We start from the raw sequence: 17,743 nt of genomic DNA on the forward strand, positions 1-17,743 counted from the left end.
CCCCCCCTCTGGGTGGCACTGAAGGTGAGTCTCTGATCTTTGCTCTGCAGTAGGAAAACACAGAAGGGGCTTCTGCCCCTAGTTGGCCCATCTGACCTTTAACAAGGAGAGATGGGAGCTGTCTTTCCCAACATGGCAGGAAGAGAGCAAGGCAGGGTGACCCTCAGGAATGGTGCCAGAGGGCTGCTAGGCAGTGACAGGCAGGGACTGGGGGATGGAAACTCCTCTGTGCGGCTGAGCGAGGGCAGTGCCAGGGAAGAGTCATCTGTGAAAATGGCCATGTGGAAGGTGGAACGGATTTGGGGGCCCAGGAGGCAGCACTTGATGTTCATTGCCTTGGAGTAGCTGGACTTAGACAGGGTGGGTGTTCATAAAATGCACATTAACAACTCTAGGGTAGCTTGATGGTGATTGGTGGAAGGGCCCATCTCTCTGGTCCTCCAGGCCAGTGAAGAATGATGGGGTTGGAGTCTTGTTCTTCACATTCATGGTGCGAGTACAGAAAGGGCTGGAGCTCCAACCAGGGGGGGCATTACTGGTGGGCGATGTGCTCTGTAGCACTGGTTATGGCTATATTAGTGTGTATGGTCCCCAGTTAAGGCGTGAAAGGAAAGTTCTATGGAAGGAAATGGCTCCCTTCCTCTGGACCGCACGGTGTTTGGTGTCAGGGGGGATTTCAATTGTTGCACCGGACTGAGGACTGCTGGTCCTGTTTTCCCAACTGTCAGAGGAAACTCTTCTATGATGAGCACTACCTGGCGCAGGTCTGTAGTGAGGTCGGCTTAGAGGACGTGTTTCTGCACAGTGGAATCAGTGGAGGGCGGGCGGTAGCCTCCTATTCCTCTGACCCGAGCTCACACCAGCCGCAGAGGGGATACACCTTTCTGCAGGGACAGACCAGGAGTTGCATTGACTGGATTTACGTGAAGGAGAGCACGTCGACAGCCCAGTGCAGAGTGGTGCCAATGGACTGTTCGGATCACACACCTCTCACTGTGTGCTCAATGTGGGCAATTCCCTGACCCAGGGCAGAGGATATTGGAAGCTGAACATCCAGACCTTGCAAGATAAAGGAGCAGGGGGGTGAGGCCTGTCAGTGTTGGCAGAACAGGAAAGCATCAGAGGGTTCTATGGCAACCAGGGGGATTGATGGGAGTCGGTGAGAGAGGAGTTGGGGGCTTTGTTCCGGTGGCCGGGGAAACACCACAACATTAAAGAAACCAACAGAGCCAAGTCCTGCAGTGTCACCTGTGGGATTTCCACAAGAGCATCCAGGCAGGGGAGCCAGTCAGCGTGTGACTGTACAATCGGATCAAGCGACAGCTGCCCGAGTTCCATGAGATGAGGCTGCAGCTGGCCGATATGAGCGGGAGCACCGAGTGAAGGGAATGGAGACAAAGCAGGGGGATGCAGGGACTCAGGGCAGGACCCGTGGATCCGGTAGTGCAGGACCACAGTCACTGGAGGAGGAGAGAGAGTCCCACGAGAGGAAGCTGCTGGTGGGAAGCAATAAGTGCAGAGTGCAAACCAGCCAGCTGAGAGTCACAGGGGTCTAGAAAATGAAACAGCAGCAGGTCCCATGGTGTAATGGGCAACACTCAGGACTCTGAATCCTCAAATCTGAGTTCAAATCTCAGTGGGACCTCCTGGAAATATGCAATTTTGCTGCAAAGCCCTGGAGCTCAATGTGCTTGGCTACCCTCTCTCAGGGTGAACTAGAGTGAGTTTTTTCCCTCCCACTGGAGATAGGTCTTTGGTCTGGCTGGTTCAATGGGCTGGCGGCTATAGGTTGGGGTCCTAGAACTTAACAGTCTGGCTAGAGAGTCCTGTGGGTTCACCATATGGTTGTTTCTCGCTGCTTCACCTGATGCCCACAACTTTGGTCCCTGCAGCTGCCACACTCTTCCTCTTGCCCACATGGCATTTAAAGGAAGGAGGGCCAGGGCCAGGCTTCACAGTCAGGGCTAGGCAGGAGGGAGGCAGAGTCCCAGGCTGGAGCCCAGCACCTCTCCTCCTCTGGGCACCTAGAGCAGAGGCGGCTGGTGCTGACAGCTCCAAGGGAAGGCTTAAAAGCCACAGAGCAACCAAGGGCAGGGCAAGAGGAGGGGAGAACCATGCCTATGTGTGGCCAGCAGATAGCCACAAAGACACCTGGCCAGCCTGCTCCCTGCTCCCTGGCATGCCGAACCCCCATTGAAGGCCACCCACAGACCAGCATTCATTCTGCAGCAGCATCACAAGGTGGTTGGAAAGCAGGACCAGCCCCCGAGTGGAGCCTCTGTCCGTTCCCACTCCAGGGGCTCCTTTTGGCAGTGGGGCAGGAGACATTTCCCCCAAGAGGCTTTTTTCCAGCTGCTGAGAAGCACAGAAGTACCCGGTCTTTGCTCTTGTGGTAAAAGGGGTTAATACATTTAGGCGGCCTGGCTAGCTCAGCTGGCAGCACCTCTGGCTCTTACTCTGAAGGTTGAAGTTACAATTCCCTGTTTGGGTGCTTGGGGCTCCTCCTCAACAATGCAACACACAATCTGCCTAAGCCCCCCACCCAGTAACCTGGGGAAACTAACCCTGGCCACTGGGTGCCTCCAAGAGGCGATACTTTCCCCACTCACAACCACTGAGTGCAGAAAAGAAACTTTAATAAAAAGGAGGAAAATCACCTTGTATTAACTTGGGAAAACACCACAATGAGGATTCATAAAACAACACTATGAGCAAAACACCCCCCCACAGTGCGCTGGGCAGTGGCCTTTTGCCTCGGGCTCCTAAATCCAGACACCAGAAGCTCTTTGGATGTGCCCCTCCCTTCACTGCACCTCACCCATAGCTGCTGGCCTGGGTCAGTGAAAACCCAGAGTTCACCTCTCACCTCCCGGGGGGAAAGCCCCTTTCTCCCTCCGCTGTCTGGCCACACTGCCAGTCACTTGCTGTTCCACCCTGTCACCGCTCTGCTGGCCACCCTCTCTGCTCTGGGACGTCTTGTGGTCCCACCAGAAGCAGGGCAGGCTCCCTAAAAGCAGGGCTGCCCAGAGGATTCGGGGGCCTGGGGCAAAGCAGGAGAGCGGACATAAAAAGGTGCCACCCGCTGCGATGCTTCTACTCACTGGGCAGCGGCCGAGTCTTCAGTGGCAGCGGGTCCTTCACTCGCTCCGCGTCTTTGGCAGCACTGAAGGACCCTCTGCGGAAGTGCATCCAAAGACCCGGACCGCTGCCGGGTGAGTAAAAATTAAAAAGGCGCCTCTAGCCAGGGAAGGGATTCTCGGCCAGGGCTTGTGGGGCCCCTGTGGGGTCAGGGCCTGGGGAAAATTGTCCCATCTGCCTCACCAGGATGGCCCTGCCTAAAAGTGGTGGCCACCAGAGCCCAAACAGTAGCCCCATCCCTTCCATTTAAGCCCACACCCCTGCACCACCCCACTTCCCAAGGCCCCACTCCTACACTGCCTCTTCCCCAATGATCCCACCTCCCTCTCACCGCTCTCCATCCCTTCCCCCCATCATAATTAACAGGTGCTCCAGTGGCACAATTGGTTAGCGCACAGTACTTATAGGGCAGTGCTGAGAGGAGCTATGCTGAGGTTGTGAGTTCAAGCCTCACCTGGAGCACTGGTTTTCATTGACCACAGGGCATCACCCCCTCATTTGGCCTGTGGAATGTAGAATTCCAGCCAGGGGGACACTGAGGAGGATTCAAAAATGCCCCCTTCACTTATTACCTCCTCTTCAGAGCACAGGTCAGACTCTACAATCCTTTCTACTCCCAGCCCCTGTGCCAGGATCCCTCAAGCAGAGCCTGGAGTCCTGCCCCTGGCGTCTGTACTATTGACAAACACTAAGTGACAGGGACAAAACACTCAAATCCCGCCTGGTGTGGGGAGCCAGGTTTGCTCTTCAAATTCTGTCGTTGGTACATTTCCAGGTCTGGGAATGTCCCACAACAGCATTTAATGGGAAGCTGCCTGCAGAACAGTTACACTGCACAGAGCTCCTGTGGAGGAGGGGTGGGAATTAGTAACATTTTGAGGATCATTTGGGAAATGAGCCTTTGCTGACAAGGTTTGTCTCTGTTCATATTTTGCCTTCAGGTGTTATGCTGAGGGATCTTTAGTATATTTTTGGGAAGTTAATAACTATCTCCTCAACTTTATTTACTCAACTTAAAAATTGGTGTCACTTGATTTTAGCATCTCCCTGTGAAACTACAACTGACACGTGCAGCTTTCTACAGGGGGTCATGATGTTATAGTTGGGAAACTCAGTCTCTGTACTTCTGGGGGGGGTGTTGCTTTTTTACAGCTGCCTCACGGCCAGGCACACCGGGCTGTTAGCTGCACGCACGGTCCTTGCCAGGGGCCCCTGCTGAACCCTGGGTGGCTGCACTGCAGGGCTGGGGTGACTCTGCAAGTGGAGAAGCTGCTGTGGAGCAATGTAGAGCAGATGCAGGAAGGAGACGAGGTCACTATTCACATTCTGAACTGCACAATTTTCAAAATTTGGGTAAAGATTAATAGATTCATAGACTTAAGGTCAGAAGGGACCATTATGATCATCTAGTCTGACCTCCTGCACAATGCAGGCCACAGAATCTCACCCACCCACTCCTGTAACAAACCCCTGCCCTATGTCTAAGTTATTGAAGTCCTCAAATCGTGGCTTAAAGACCTCAAGGTGCAGGGAATCCTCCAGCAAGTGACCCGAGCCCCATGCTGCAGAGGAAGGCAAATGTCCAAGAACAAGTCTAAGGGGAAGGTTAATGCAGAGCAATGACACTGGAGATGCCCAGACCTCCAATGGGGGCAGCGTGGAAATTAATAATGGGAAGATCATTTGCAAAATTAGTCGTCACTGACAAGCTTTGTCTCTGTTCCTATTTCACGCTGTAGTGTTAGTTAGAGGAATCAGGACATATTTTTACTATATTAATTAAACACTTAATTTTATTTAACCAAGCCGAAAACTTAATGTCACTTACTTTTTCGCTGTCCTAGCAAGAATGAATAGAATTTTGTGACTTTCTGGAAAGTGCAGCGAGATTAAATGTGGGGAATTCAGTCTCTGTGTTTGTGAGCTGATGTTTTCCTCTCACAGGTCAGTGCCTGCATTGAAATACCAAGAGGGATCTAAGGGCTGGTGTACGCTGGGCACTGAACTGGCAGCGCAACGTCTCTTAGAGTGTGAAACCCACCCCAAACACATAGAGTTAAGGTGACCTAAGCCCTGGTTAGATAGTGCTAAAGAAAAGGAAGAATTGTTCTGTTCATGTAGCTATTACAGGGATGGGAAAACCCTTCCAGTCATCTGCCTGCTCACTCCAGTGGCTGCCGGGCCCTCCCGCATGGCAGGGCAGGGTGGATCTGTGCCTCCACGCGCTGCCCGTCCCGAGCCCCTGCAGCCAATGGGACGCTGTGGGGGTGATGCCTGGGGGCAGCAGCATGCAGAGGACCCCCAGCCCACCCTGCCTTGGAGCCCCAGGTAAGTGCCACACCCTGACCCCTTCCTGAGCCTGCACCCCCACCCCTTCCCACACCCCTCCCGCCTACCCCCAATCTTCCTCCCACAGCCCTCAACCCCACCCTTACTCCTGTTCCCCCTTCCTCCTGCCCCAGCCCAGAGCCTGCACCAGCACCCAAACTCCATCCCAGAGCCTGCAGCCCAGACCCCCTCCCCAACCCAAACTCCCTCCCAGATCCCAGCCTCTCACCCCTTCTGCACCCAAACTCCCTCCAGAGCCTGCACCCCAATCCCCAGCCCCAGCCCAGGGCCTGCACCCTAGACTTACTCCCCCCCCCCAAACACCCTCCCAGAGCCCAACCTCTGACCCCCTCCCCAACCCAAACTCCCTCCCAGATCCCAGCCTCTCACCCCTTCTGCACCCAAACTCCCTCCAGAGCCTGCACCCCAATCCCCAGCCCCAGCCCAGGGCCTGCACCCTAGACCTCCTCCCCCCACCCAAACTCCCTCCCAGAGCCTTAGACAGGTGAGGGGCAGAGTTTTGGGGGGCGGGTTCTGGGCAGTATGAGTGACATTATTGGCCACTGGGAGGACTGGAGGACTGGCACCGGCCCTAAGGTAACTTGTGGTTGAGACCCTGCTTTAAGGGATTGGAGCAACGCTGGAGAGACTGACGGGCAGGGAGCTGGGGAGCTGTGTGTGCCCCAAGGAGAGTTGTTGTTGTGCTCTGGTGACACAGAGCGGGGGTGGGGAGTTTGTAAGCTGTGGTGTTTGTATAAAGTTTACTAACCCCCAGGTTAAATAATGTTCTTGCTCTGGGCTATACATGACACTCTTTGTTGAGAGTAGAGCTCAGTGGGTGAATGTTTCCCTGCAGGGTAATGGGTTCCTAGTTCCAATCCAAGTGATTCCCTTTAAAAACTTTTTTGAATGAAAATCGATTTCCAGACCCATCTCCAGTATGTTCAGGAGTTCGCTGAATGGGGGCGGGGGCTTGAAATGAATTTAAACACTCAGCATTTTCCTGTACAAATGAATAAAGACCTGGCAGAGTTGTCCAGCAGCTGAAATCAGTTCCAGTCCTCCGCGTCTCTAAGAGGGACACTCCGTAGCTGAGGCATGTGGGACACCTCTGTGGTGAGGACAGGTGAAAAAATGCTGGATTCAATGAAAGCTGAGCCCATAGGAGGGGAAGGTGAACGGCAGCACCACACAGGGTCATAACACTCAGACACGGGGCTCCACTGTCACTGCCCCTGTGTTTTCCATTATTTCTATCCTAAGGAATGCACCCTCCCCCTCCCCCACACACTGTCACACACAACCTTCTCCCCTTGAGCCCCATCCCACCCCTACCCCTCTCCCCCACACACGCCATGGGACACAGCCTCTCGGTGACTCACCCAGATGGGGGCTTGTCTCTGCATCTCCCCAACAGGGGAGCAGAGAGCCGAAAGGGCCACAGGAGACCAATGGAGCTAGGCAGGCATAGAAAATACTTCCCCTCCCTTCCCAAGAGTCCCATTAATCTCACCCATGGGACGTTCCAGCACCGGGTGGGCTCAAAGCACCAACCTTCCCCTGAGCAACGGAAGGGGCAATCAGCTCTATCACATGGAAGGAGGCTCCCCACCTCTGCTGCTGCCATCCTGCAGCCTTTAATATGGATTTGTTTTAGCTAATGCAATCCCTCCACTTTGCTAATCCATCCATGAAACATGGAGATAAGCTCCTGAAAACAGGGCCCAGTGGTGCAATGGGTTAGTGCCCAATAATTATAGAACAGTGCTGAGTAGAATCATGCTGAGGTTGAGAGTTCAAACCTCACCTACAGCACTAGTTTCTTTTAAGCAAATGGCTTCTGCCAATCATTTTGCCCTGCAGAAAATACAATTGCAGCTCAGAAGACACCGAGGTCCCCTTGCTTTACAGAGAGCAGGGCAGATTCCACAGATCTACCAGGCTCTGCTCTCCACCAGCCGCCTGTGTCAGGAGGGGTCGAGTAGAGCCCAGAGCACTGCCCCCAACTCCCCCTCAGTCTTTGCTCCCCAAACCACCTGTGTGCTCACCCTCTTCGCTGTGAGACTCAAACCCTACCTGGCTTTCTGTATGTTGGTGTAGTTTTCATCTGTTGTGTTGATGTGCATGTGGGTCCTGTGTGATTTTGGTGGATGCCTTGCATAGTTTTGTGTGCATGGGTGTGTGTATGATTTTTGCATGAATATTGTTTTTTGCTAAGTATTCTTTTGGTATGTGGGTTTTGTGCTTTCTTGTTGTGGGCTTTTGCTGTATTTTTTGGTGTGGATTTGTTCTTTCTATATTTTGTGTGGCTTTCCCTTATGGGTATATGGCTCTATGTGCTGTGTGGGTTTGGTTTTTGTTTATGTCTGTGTGGGCCTGTGCAGTCTGTGATGTTCTCTTTCTCTCTGTTTGTATCTTCATGTGTAAATTCACTGGAACTTTTGAAACTCTCCACAGCTTTGCCAATTTTCACCAGGAATTTTACTCATTAACGAATTTTCACTTGTTCCCTACCAGTTGGTGGTCATTGCCCCAGGGGCCTGTCAGTCTCAGGGTCCTGCTTTCCCATTGGCCCTTCCCCCTTCTATTGGGACTGGGAACTAGCCAACCAAAAAAACCCCACTTAGTTTTAGTAAAGGGCCAACAGTCCCTTACACAAGCTGGGCCTGTGAGGGAGGGAGAGCTCAGTGGTTTGAGTATTGGCCGGCTAAATCCAGGTGTGTGAGCTCAGTCCTTGAGAGGGCCATTTAGGGATCTGGGATAAAAATCTGTCTGTGGATAGGCCCTGCTTTGAGCAGGGGGTTGGACTAGATGACCTGCTGAGGTCCCTTCCAACCCTGGTATTCTATGATAGGGTCACCAATGTTTAGAAAAACTAGCACAAGCTGGTCCCATGGTGTAATGGTTGGCATGCTGAAATCTGAGTTCAAATCTCAGTGGGACCTTGTGGTAAATCCCTGGAGATCCAAGTGCTTTCCTGTCTCCAGCTGTATAAGAATGAGTTGTTTACCTTTTGCTGAGTGACTCATACCCACTGGAGCCAGGTCTTTGGTTGGAATGGGGTCTAGAAGTGGCTATGGTTGGACTGGGTGTTTGGGATTTCTGATGCCCACAAGTTTGGCCCTTGTGCTTTCTACCACACTTTTCCTCTTGCCCACATGGCGCTTGAAGAAAGGAGTGTCAGGGCCAGGTTTCATAGTCAGGGCTAGGCAGGCGGGAGGAAGAGTCCCAGGCTGGAGCCCAACACACTTCTCCTCCTCTGGGCACCTAGGACAGAGGCGGCTGGTGCTGACAGCTCCAAGGGAAGGCTTAAAAGCCACAGTACATCCAAGGGCAGGGCAAGAGGAGGGGAGAACCATGCCTATGCGTGGCCAGCAGACAGCCACAGAGACCCAGCCAGGCTGCTCCCTGCTCCCTGCCATGCCGAACACGCACTGAAAACCACCCACAGCCAGCTGCTGATGCTTTGTGGCCAACATCAGAAGATGGTAGGAAAGCAGGGCCAGCCCCCCTGGTGGGGCCTCTGACCGTTCCCACTCCAGGTGCTCACTTTGGCAGTGGGGCAGGAGATTTTACCCCAAGAGGCTTTTCCCCAGCTGGCGAGAAGCAGAGAAACACCCAGGCTCCCAAGGTGCTATGTAGCAACCCCCTCCAGCACAGGGACAGGCGCACACTTGGAAGAGGGAAACTGCTCCACACACTAGCCCGGGCAGCTGCCCATTTTCTTTGGCAAGTCAGGAAGGGCAAAGGTGAGACTGGAAGCACCTGGGGCTCATGCCCCAGCCTTTGTGACACCCAACCCCCAACTCCTTCCCGGGGCTCTAGCTGAAGCCAGAGCATTGGCTTGAGCGGCCAAGAAGAGGTTCTAGCCCTGAAGGGAGCAGGACGTTCAGCACAAAGGTAAAACTGCACCAACACAACCATGAAGGGACTTGAACCCTCAATTGCCTGATTCAAAGTCAGACGCCTTATCCATTAGGCCACATGGTCACAGGACCAAAACCTTTCCAAGCACTGATTTGGAACAGGCAGACACTGTGTTTCTCAGGTCCTCTACTGAGTGGGGCCAAGACTGTCTGGGCACAAGTAGTCGAGTTCCCAGTGAGATGTGAGACAATTCTCTGGAGCCAGGTACAGGACTTTGGCAGGGAGGCTCTGGCATGAGGGATTGGGGTGCAGCGGACAGACCGGCTGTCTAGGTGCTTAGATTTGGTCTCACTGAGGAGAAGGAGGAATCCTGCTGACAGGCAGTGGCTGTGGAGAAAAAGAGGGATCTCCAGGCTGCTCAGGTCTCCTTCTTCCAGCTCCTCATCTGGCTGAGCTGCTCCACCGGCCTGGACAAGTCCTCTGCATGCTCAGCAAATAGCCCAAGAGCCATTGCTGCCCAAACCTGTGCTGGGGGGTGAGCGTCTGTCTTCCCTGTCCCATCTGCGCTAGAGCAGACCTAGAGATCGAGAGAGACAGTCAACAACGATTAAGGCTCAGATTATATAAAGGGGGTCACAGAAACTGTGACTTTCAGAGATCTCAGTGACATTTTCCTCCTCAGCCCTGGGGCAGCAAGACTGGAGCTGTCGGCTGGTGGGGGCCCCACAGCTATCAGCCACCAGTGTCGGAAGGGGCTCCCACAGGCCCATGGCACCACAGATGGACCCCACAGCTCCCAGCTACTGTGAGCAGCGGGAGGCCCCCAGAGCTCCCAGCTGTTGTGGGTGGATCCCAGAGCTCCCAGGTACCACATGGGACAGGGGGACCCTGGAGCTCCCAGTCGGGTGACTGGGTTATAAAGTCCGGTCAGCGGTGCTGCGGGGCTCAGGCAGGCTGGTCCCTACGTGTCCTAGGGCACCGCACTGCGCCCTGGAAGTGGCCAGTAGGTCCCCCCTGCTGCACCGCTGACCAGGAGCCGCCCGAGGTAAGTCTGCACCCCAACCCCCTACCCCAGCCCTGAACCCCCCCAAACCCAGAGCCCCCTCTTGCACCCCAGAGCCCTCACCCCTCTGCATTTCAACCTCCTGCCCCAGCCCAGAGCTTCCTCCCACACCTGGAACCCATCATCCCTGCCCCCACCCCAGAGCCATCACCCCGGCCTGGACCCCAACCCCCTGCCTCAACCCACAGCCCCCTCCTGCACTCTGAATCCCTCAGCCCCACCCTGCAGCCTGGAGCCCCCTCCTCCAGCCCAAACCCCTCATCTCCCCACAGCTCCCACAGGCAGACCCTGGAGCTCCCAGCAGCCATGGGTGGCCGGGGAGCCCCCCCAGCCCCACCCCACTGCGTATGGACCCTGCAGCTCCTACGAGCGGACCCCAGAGCTCCCAGCTGCTGCGGATGGACCCAGGATTTCCCAACAGGCCTTGATGGCGGGAGGACCCTGCAGCCCCATGTCATTGCTAATAGACCCTGCAGCTCCGAAGCCCCTGGAGCTCCCAGCCGCCACAGGCAGCCCTCAGCCGCCACAGGCAAGAGAGGGAGCCACCAGCTCTCAGACACTGTAGGCAGAGCCTGGCATTCCCAGTCACGGAGGGGGTGAGGAGAAGCCGCAGCCCCCGGCTATTGCAGATGGCCCCGTAGGTCCCAGACGCTGCAGGTGGATGCCAGAGCCCCCAGCTGCCATCGGGACCCCGCGGCCCCCGGCCGCCCCGGGCAGGAACCGTCACCCCGCGACCGGCAGAAAACAGCCGCGCGCGGAAGCCCTTCGCACCCTGTGACCCCCCCGGTGCTGCACCTTCTCGCCAGGCAGGAGGCGGCGCCCAGTAGTTTCCCCAGGAATTGAAATTAGGGGGGGTGTTTGAATTTACAGGGGGGGTGTCAGGGCCAATGAGATATATAAAAGAGATGTGAATAAAGTAAATGTTTTGTTAGAATAATGCAAATTTAACTTAAGGATAATGCAAGTTACACATAACAGGTCTAAATTTCTAAAAATATATATAATTTAAAAAAAAATGTATTTAATTTAAATTGACTTTTGAAAAGTAAGCCATCATGGGATAAGAGGGAAGTCCTCTCATGGATCAGTAACTGGTTAAAATCTTGGAAACAAAGGGTAGGAATAAATTATCAGTTTTCAGAATGGAGAGAGATAAATAGTGGTATCCCAGAGGGGTCAGTACTGGGACCATTACTGTTCAACATACTCATAAATGATCTGGAAAAATGCGTAAACAGTGAGGTGACAAAATTTGCAGATGATACAAAACTGTTCAAGATAGTTAAGTCCCAGGCAGACTGCGAAGAGTTACAAAGGGATCTCACAAAACTGGGTGATTGGGCAACAAAATGGCAGATGAAATTCAATGTTGATAAATGGCTTCATCGGATGCATAGAATGGAACATATAGTGAGGATATATGTATAAGCACACACACATACAAACAGAGAACATGAAAAGGTGGGAGTTGCCCAACCAACTCTAAGAGGCTAATTAATTAAGATGAGCTATTCTCAGCAGGAGAAAAAAAACTTTTGTAGTGATAATCAAGATGACCCATTTAAGATAGTTTGACAAGAAGGTGTGAGGATACTTGACATGGGGAAATGGATTCAATGTGTGTAATGGCTCAGCCATTTCCAGTCTCTATTTAAGCCTAAATTGATTGTATCTAGTTTGCATATTAATTCAAGTTCAGCAGTTTCTCGTTGGAGTCTGTTTTTGAAGCTTTCTATTGCAAAATTGCCATCTTTAAATCTGTTACTGAACGGCCAGAGGTTGAAGTGTTCTCCTATTGGTGTTTGAATCTTATAATTCTTGACGTCTGCTTTACATCCCATTTATTTTTTTGCACAGAGACTGTCTGGTTTGGCCAATGTACATGGCAGAGGGGCATTGCTGGCACATAATGACATATATCACATTGGTAGATATGGAGGTGAACGAACCCCTGATGGCATGGCTGATGTGAGTAGGTCGTATTATGGTGTCACTTGAATAGATAAGTGGACAGAGTTGGCATCGGGTTTTGTTGCAAGGATAGATTCCTGGGTTAGTGTTGTTGTTCTGTGGTTGCTGGTGAGGATTTGCTTCAGGTTTGGGGGTTGTCTGTAAGCAAGGACTGGCCTGTCTCCCAAGATCTGGGAGCGTGAGGGATCATCTTTCAGGATAGGTTGTAGATCTTTGATGATTCGCTAGAGAGGTTTTAATTGGGGGGATGAACGTAAAGGCCAGTGGTGTTCTGTTATTTTCTATGTTGGGCCTGTCTTGTAGTAGGTGACTTCTGGGTACTCTTCTGGCTCGGTCAACCTGTTTTTTCACTTCAGCAGGTGGGTAATGTAGTTTTAAGAATGCTTGATAGAGATCTTGTAGGTGTTTATCTCTGTCTGAGGGATTGGAGCAAATACGGTTGTATCTTAGAGCTTGGCTATAGACAATGGATCATGTGGGGTGTCCTGGATGGAAGCTGGAGGCATGTAGGTAAGTATAGCGGTCAGTGGGTTTCCGGTAAAGGGTTGTGTTTATGTGACCATCTCTTATCAGCACAGTACTGTCAAGGAACTGAACCTCTTGAGTGAATTGATCTAGGCCGAGGTAGATGGAGGGATGGAAATTGTTAAAATTATGGTGGAATTCCTCAAGGGCTTCTTTTCCATGAGTCCTGATGATGAAGATGTCTTCAGTGTAGCGCAAGTACAGTAGGGGCATTAGGAGACGAGAGCTAAGGAAGCGTTATTTTAAGTCAGCCATAAAAATGTTGGCATACTGTGGGGCCATTTGGGTACCCATAGCAGTGCCGCTGACTTGAAGATATATATTGTCCTCAAATGTGAAATAGTTGTGGGTGAGGACAAAGTCGCGAAGTTCAGCAACCAGGTTTGGCATGTAACTAGTTCACAAAACTGCAGGGGGGTGTTGGGAAATCAGTGCTCATGCCCCTGGCCAGCCTATTTCCCTTCGCCGCTCTGAAACGTGCCCCCACGTGCAGGCCCCGAAGCTGGGCCCGGGGGCGGAAGGCCAGGGAGAGGCTTTGGCTAGGGCCAGCGTGTCCTTGTGAGGTAATTGTCTCTCTGGAGGTGAAAGTCATCAGTTCGGGGTGCGAAGGGAAGTGGCCATTGAAGGAGAATGCAAGGCATAGGGTGGGCAGGCCAAAGATTTTTTTGTTCCCCCCCTTGAAAAGGGGTCACCCTCCCCATCAGGGAATCGAACCCCAGTCTCCCGCGTGACAGGCGGGGATACTCACCACTATACTAACGAGGAAAGGGGCAGAGGGAGGGGCCCCAGCTCCCACAGACCGTACACCTACACTGTCGCATGGGCCCCAGCAGGCAACAGCACCCCTGGCTCTCTTCTGCTTCCCAAAGGCTTTGGCCGCAGCAACAGCCCTGGGAAAAGCCCTGGCCCTCCTCACCTGCCCTTGCCCAGCACGATGCCTTTCCGGGCCTACACAGCTCCTCACACAACACCCGCCTGGGACCTTGCCCTCACCTACCAGCTCAGCAGCACCTTTTTTCCTCTCAAAACCTCCTCTTGCCACCCTCCCCCTTCCACACTTCAGACTCATAGAATCATAGAATCTCAGGGTTGGAAGGGACCTCAGGAGGTATCTAGTCCAACCCCCTGCTCAAAGCAGGACCAAACCCAACTAAATCATCCCAGCCAGGGCTTTGTCAAGCCTGACCTTAAAAACCTCTAAGGAAGGAGATTCCACCACCTCCCTAGGTAACCCATTCCAGTTCTTCACCACCCTACTAGTGAAAAAGTTTTTCCTAATATCCAACCTAAACCTCCCCCTCTGCAACTTGAGACCATTACTCCTTGTTCTGTCATCTTCTACCACTGAGAACAGTCTAGATCCATCCTCTTTGGAACCCCTTTCAGGTAGTTGAAAGCAGCAATCAAATCCCCTCATTCTTCTCTTCTGCAGACTAAACAATCCCAGTTCCCTCAGCCTCTCCTCATAAGTCATGTGCTCCAGCCCCCTAATCATTTTTGTTGCCCTCCACTGGACTCTCTCCAACTTATCCACATCCTTCTTGTAGTGTGGGGCCCAAAACTGGACACAGTACTCCAAATGAGGCCTCACCAGTGCTGAATAGAGGGGAATGATCACATCCCTCGATCTGCTGGAAATGCCCCTACTTATACAACCCAAAATGCCATTAGCCTTCTTGGCAACAAGGGCACACTGTTGACTCATATTCAGCTTTTCGTCCACCATAACCCCTAGGTCCTTTTCTGCAGAACTGCTGCCCAGCCATTCGGTCCCTAGTCTGTAGCAGTGCATGGGATTCTTCCGTCCTAAGTGCAGGACTCTGCACTTGTCCTTGTTGAACCTCATCATCTTTCTTTTGGCCCAATCCTCTAATTTGTCTAGGTCCCTCTGTATCCTATCCCTACCCTCCAGCATATCAACCACTCCTCCCAGTTTAGTGTCATCTGCAAACTTGCTAAGGGTGCAGTCCACACCATCCTCCAGATTGTTAATGAAGATATTGAACAAAACCGGCCCCAGCACCGACCCTTGGGGCACTCCACTTGATACCGGCTGACAACTACACATGGAACCATTGATCACTACCCGTTGAGCCCGACCATCTAGCCAGTTTTCTATCCACCTCATCACAAACTCACCCACGGCCCCTTTGGCTTCTCAAGCGCCTCTGGAGGGACGCAGCTTCCCAGGCACACAGATCCTTCCCTTCAACGCGCACTGGATGGACATTCGAAACACAGCCCTTTCCAGGAGGGAATGCACTGCTTTTGGACCCTGGCGCACAGCAAGAAGTCCTGGGACTCTTTTTCTGATGGATGGACCCCACTGACTTGCCTTTACCAAGCAGAGACTAAGGACCGGCCGATGGCTCTCTTTGCAAACGGACGCCATCAGACTGAGCCACGAGGCGTGCTGCAGGATAGCTCCTCCCCACCAAAAATTAATGCCATGACCCAGATTTGAACCGAGATTGCTGTGGCCACAGCGCAGAGTACTAACCACTCTACGATCACGGCCAGGCGCTGTGCGAGCAGGCACCAGCCCAGCGCAAAATGCTCAGGTCTGCGCTCTCGGGGCGGCCACCTACATCGCCGGCGGCCACGGGTATTTCTCAAGTCTGCCCATTACAGTCACAGGTAAAATGCTGAGCAAAGGAAAAAATAGAGGAAGCCAATCCCATGCCTGTCCCTTTTTCTGTCTTCCTCCACCCCTGGACCAAGTCCCTCCTGGTTTGTCTGGGCCATTGTCCTCATGCCCCTGGCCAGCCTATTTCCCTTTGCCGCTCTGAAACGTGCCCCCACGTGCAGGACCCGAAGCTGGGCCCGGGGGCGGAAGGCCAGGGAGAGGCTTTGGCTAGGGCCAGCGTGTCCTTGCGAGGAATTGTCTCTCTGGAGGAGAAAGTCATCAGTTCGGGGTGCGAAGGGAAGTGGCCATTGAAGGAGAATGCAAGGCATGGGGTGGGCAGGCCAGGGATTTCTTTGTTCCCCCCTTGAAAAGAGGTCACCCTCCTCATCGGGGAATTAAACCCCAGTCTCCCGCATGACAAGCGGGGACACTCACCACTATACTAACGAGGAAAGGGGCATAGGGAGGGGCCCCAGCTCCCACAGACCAGCTATGGTCAGCGTACACCTACACCATCGCATGGGCCCCAGCAGGCAACAGCACCCCTGGCCCTCTTCTGCTTCCCAAAGGCCTTGGCCGCAGCAACAGCCCTGGGAAAAGCCCTGGCCCTCCTCACCTGCCCTTGCCCAGCACGACGCCTTTCCGGGCCCACACAGCTCCTCACACAACACCCGCCTGGGACCTTGCCCTCCCCTACCAGCTCAGCAGCACCTTTTTTCCTCTCAAAACCTCCTCTTGCCACCCTCCCCCTTCCACACTTCACACTCACCTCATCACAAACTCACCCACGGCCCCTTTGGCTTCTCAAGCGCCTCTGGAGGGACGCAGCTTCCCTGGCACGCAGATCCTTCCCTTCAACGCGCACTGGACGGACATTCGAAACACAGCCCTTTCCAGGAGGGAATGTGCTGCTTTTGGACCCTGGCGCCCAGCAAGAAGTCCTGGGACTCTTTTTCTGACCGATGGACCCCACTGACTTGCCTTTACCAAGCAGAAACTAAGGACCGGCTGATGGCTCTCTCGCTGGCACTGCTGCTGCGGTCTCTGTTCCTCCGCCAGGCAGCGGGACCCGGGCCCGCGCGGCCTCGCGCCGCTTTTCGTGGGCGGGCGCTGAGCTCTGAGCGCACAAGGCCCTGGCGGCTCCGCCCCGCATCGCTGTCAGACAACGTCACCAATGGGAGCTGAGCCTGTCAGAAACGTCAATTGGGGAGGGGCCAATGGGAGACCAGGTTTCAGAGACCCGCCCTGCCTGAAGGCCAATGGGAGTTCAGCTGTCAGAAAACACTAGACAGGCCAGCACCAGCCAACCAGGAACTGCCCCTCTTCTCAAGCACACAGACAGCACCCCCCCATCCTACCCCACCCAGCAGCAGTCTGCCCCAGATGGCTCAGGTCAGGCCCCCCAGCAACCCGCAAAACACAAGTCTCAACTCCCCTTGTCCCCCCACTGCTGTTTTTTATTTACACAACAAGAACTCCACCCAGACACCAAAAATGGGGGAATCCTTTCCGGTTTTCCACAGCCACCCTTACCCCTAACCCAGCCCCTTCCCCATATCTGGCAACACGCTCCCAGCTCAGGGTGACCACACACCCCGTCGGGGCAGGCTCTGCTCAGCCCGGCTCCCCACAGCCTGCACTAAACATGTGGGGCCCAACCCCAAAACTTATTCCTATTTTACCCCAATGGCCCCAAACTGCTGCTTTTAATATATGCAAATAAGGTGCTGCCACAATCAGGCCACGCCCCAGCTCTCCAGTGGAGCCACCCGGCAGAGAAAAAGGTGATATTTAAATTAGCCAGGACGTCACTCAGTCATTGCCCTCTGCTCCCAGCAGGTGGCGCCGGAGAGCTCCGAGCTCACTCACTTCCCTTTCTCGCGTCGGCTTCAGCCCCCGGGTTACAAACGCACCAACCGGGGAGCAGGAGTGCGGGGCTGCTCCAGGGTGACCAGATGTCCCGTTTTTAAAGGTTTGGCTGGACTTTTTCTTATATAGGAGCCTATTACCCCCCACGCCCTGTCCCATTTTCCAGTTTCTTTAAGGTCACCCTATGGGGCAGCTCTGCGGGGACGGACTTGCACACTTGGGATGTTAGTGCAAAAAACTCCTCCTGGGCTGAGTAAAGGGCAGAGACCTGCCCTTAGCCTGCCCTGAGTGGGGGTCACCCAAACCGACCCTCACTCGCCAGGCAGGTGTCACCTTTCAGCCTGGGGAAAAGGCAA

At 53.7% G+C, this 17,743-nt stretch overlaps 2 non-coding genes across 2 annotated transcripts; one reads left to right on the plus strand and one right to left on the minus strand.

The window, feature by feature from the left end:
- Positions 1-3,506: 3,506 nt before the first annotated feature.
- TRNAI-UAU lies at positions 3,507-3,600 on the plus strand. Its single transcript has 2 exons — positions 3,507-3,544; positions 3,565-3,600. It is a non-coding gene; the product is annotated as a tRNA-Ile (tRNA).
- Positions 3,601-13,585: 9,985 nt separating this feature from the next.
- Positions 13,586-13,657, minus strand: TRNAD-GUC. Its single transcript has one exon. It is a non-coding gene; the product is annotated as a tRNA-Asp (tRNA).
- Between the last annotated feature and the right edge of the window lie 4,086 nt (positions 13,658-17,743).

This window comes from Mauremys reevesii, unplaced genomic scaffold, assembly GCF_016161935.1.
Source record: "Mauremys reevesii isolate NIE-2019 unplaced genomic scaffold, ASM1616193v1 Contig51, whole genome shotgun sequence".
Classification (NCBI taxonomy): domain Eukaryota; kingdom Metazoa; phylum Chordata; order Testudines; family Geoemydidae; genus Mauremys; species Mauremys reevesii.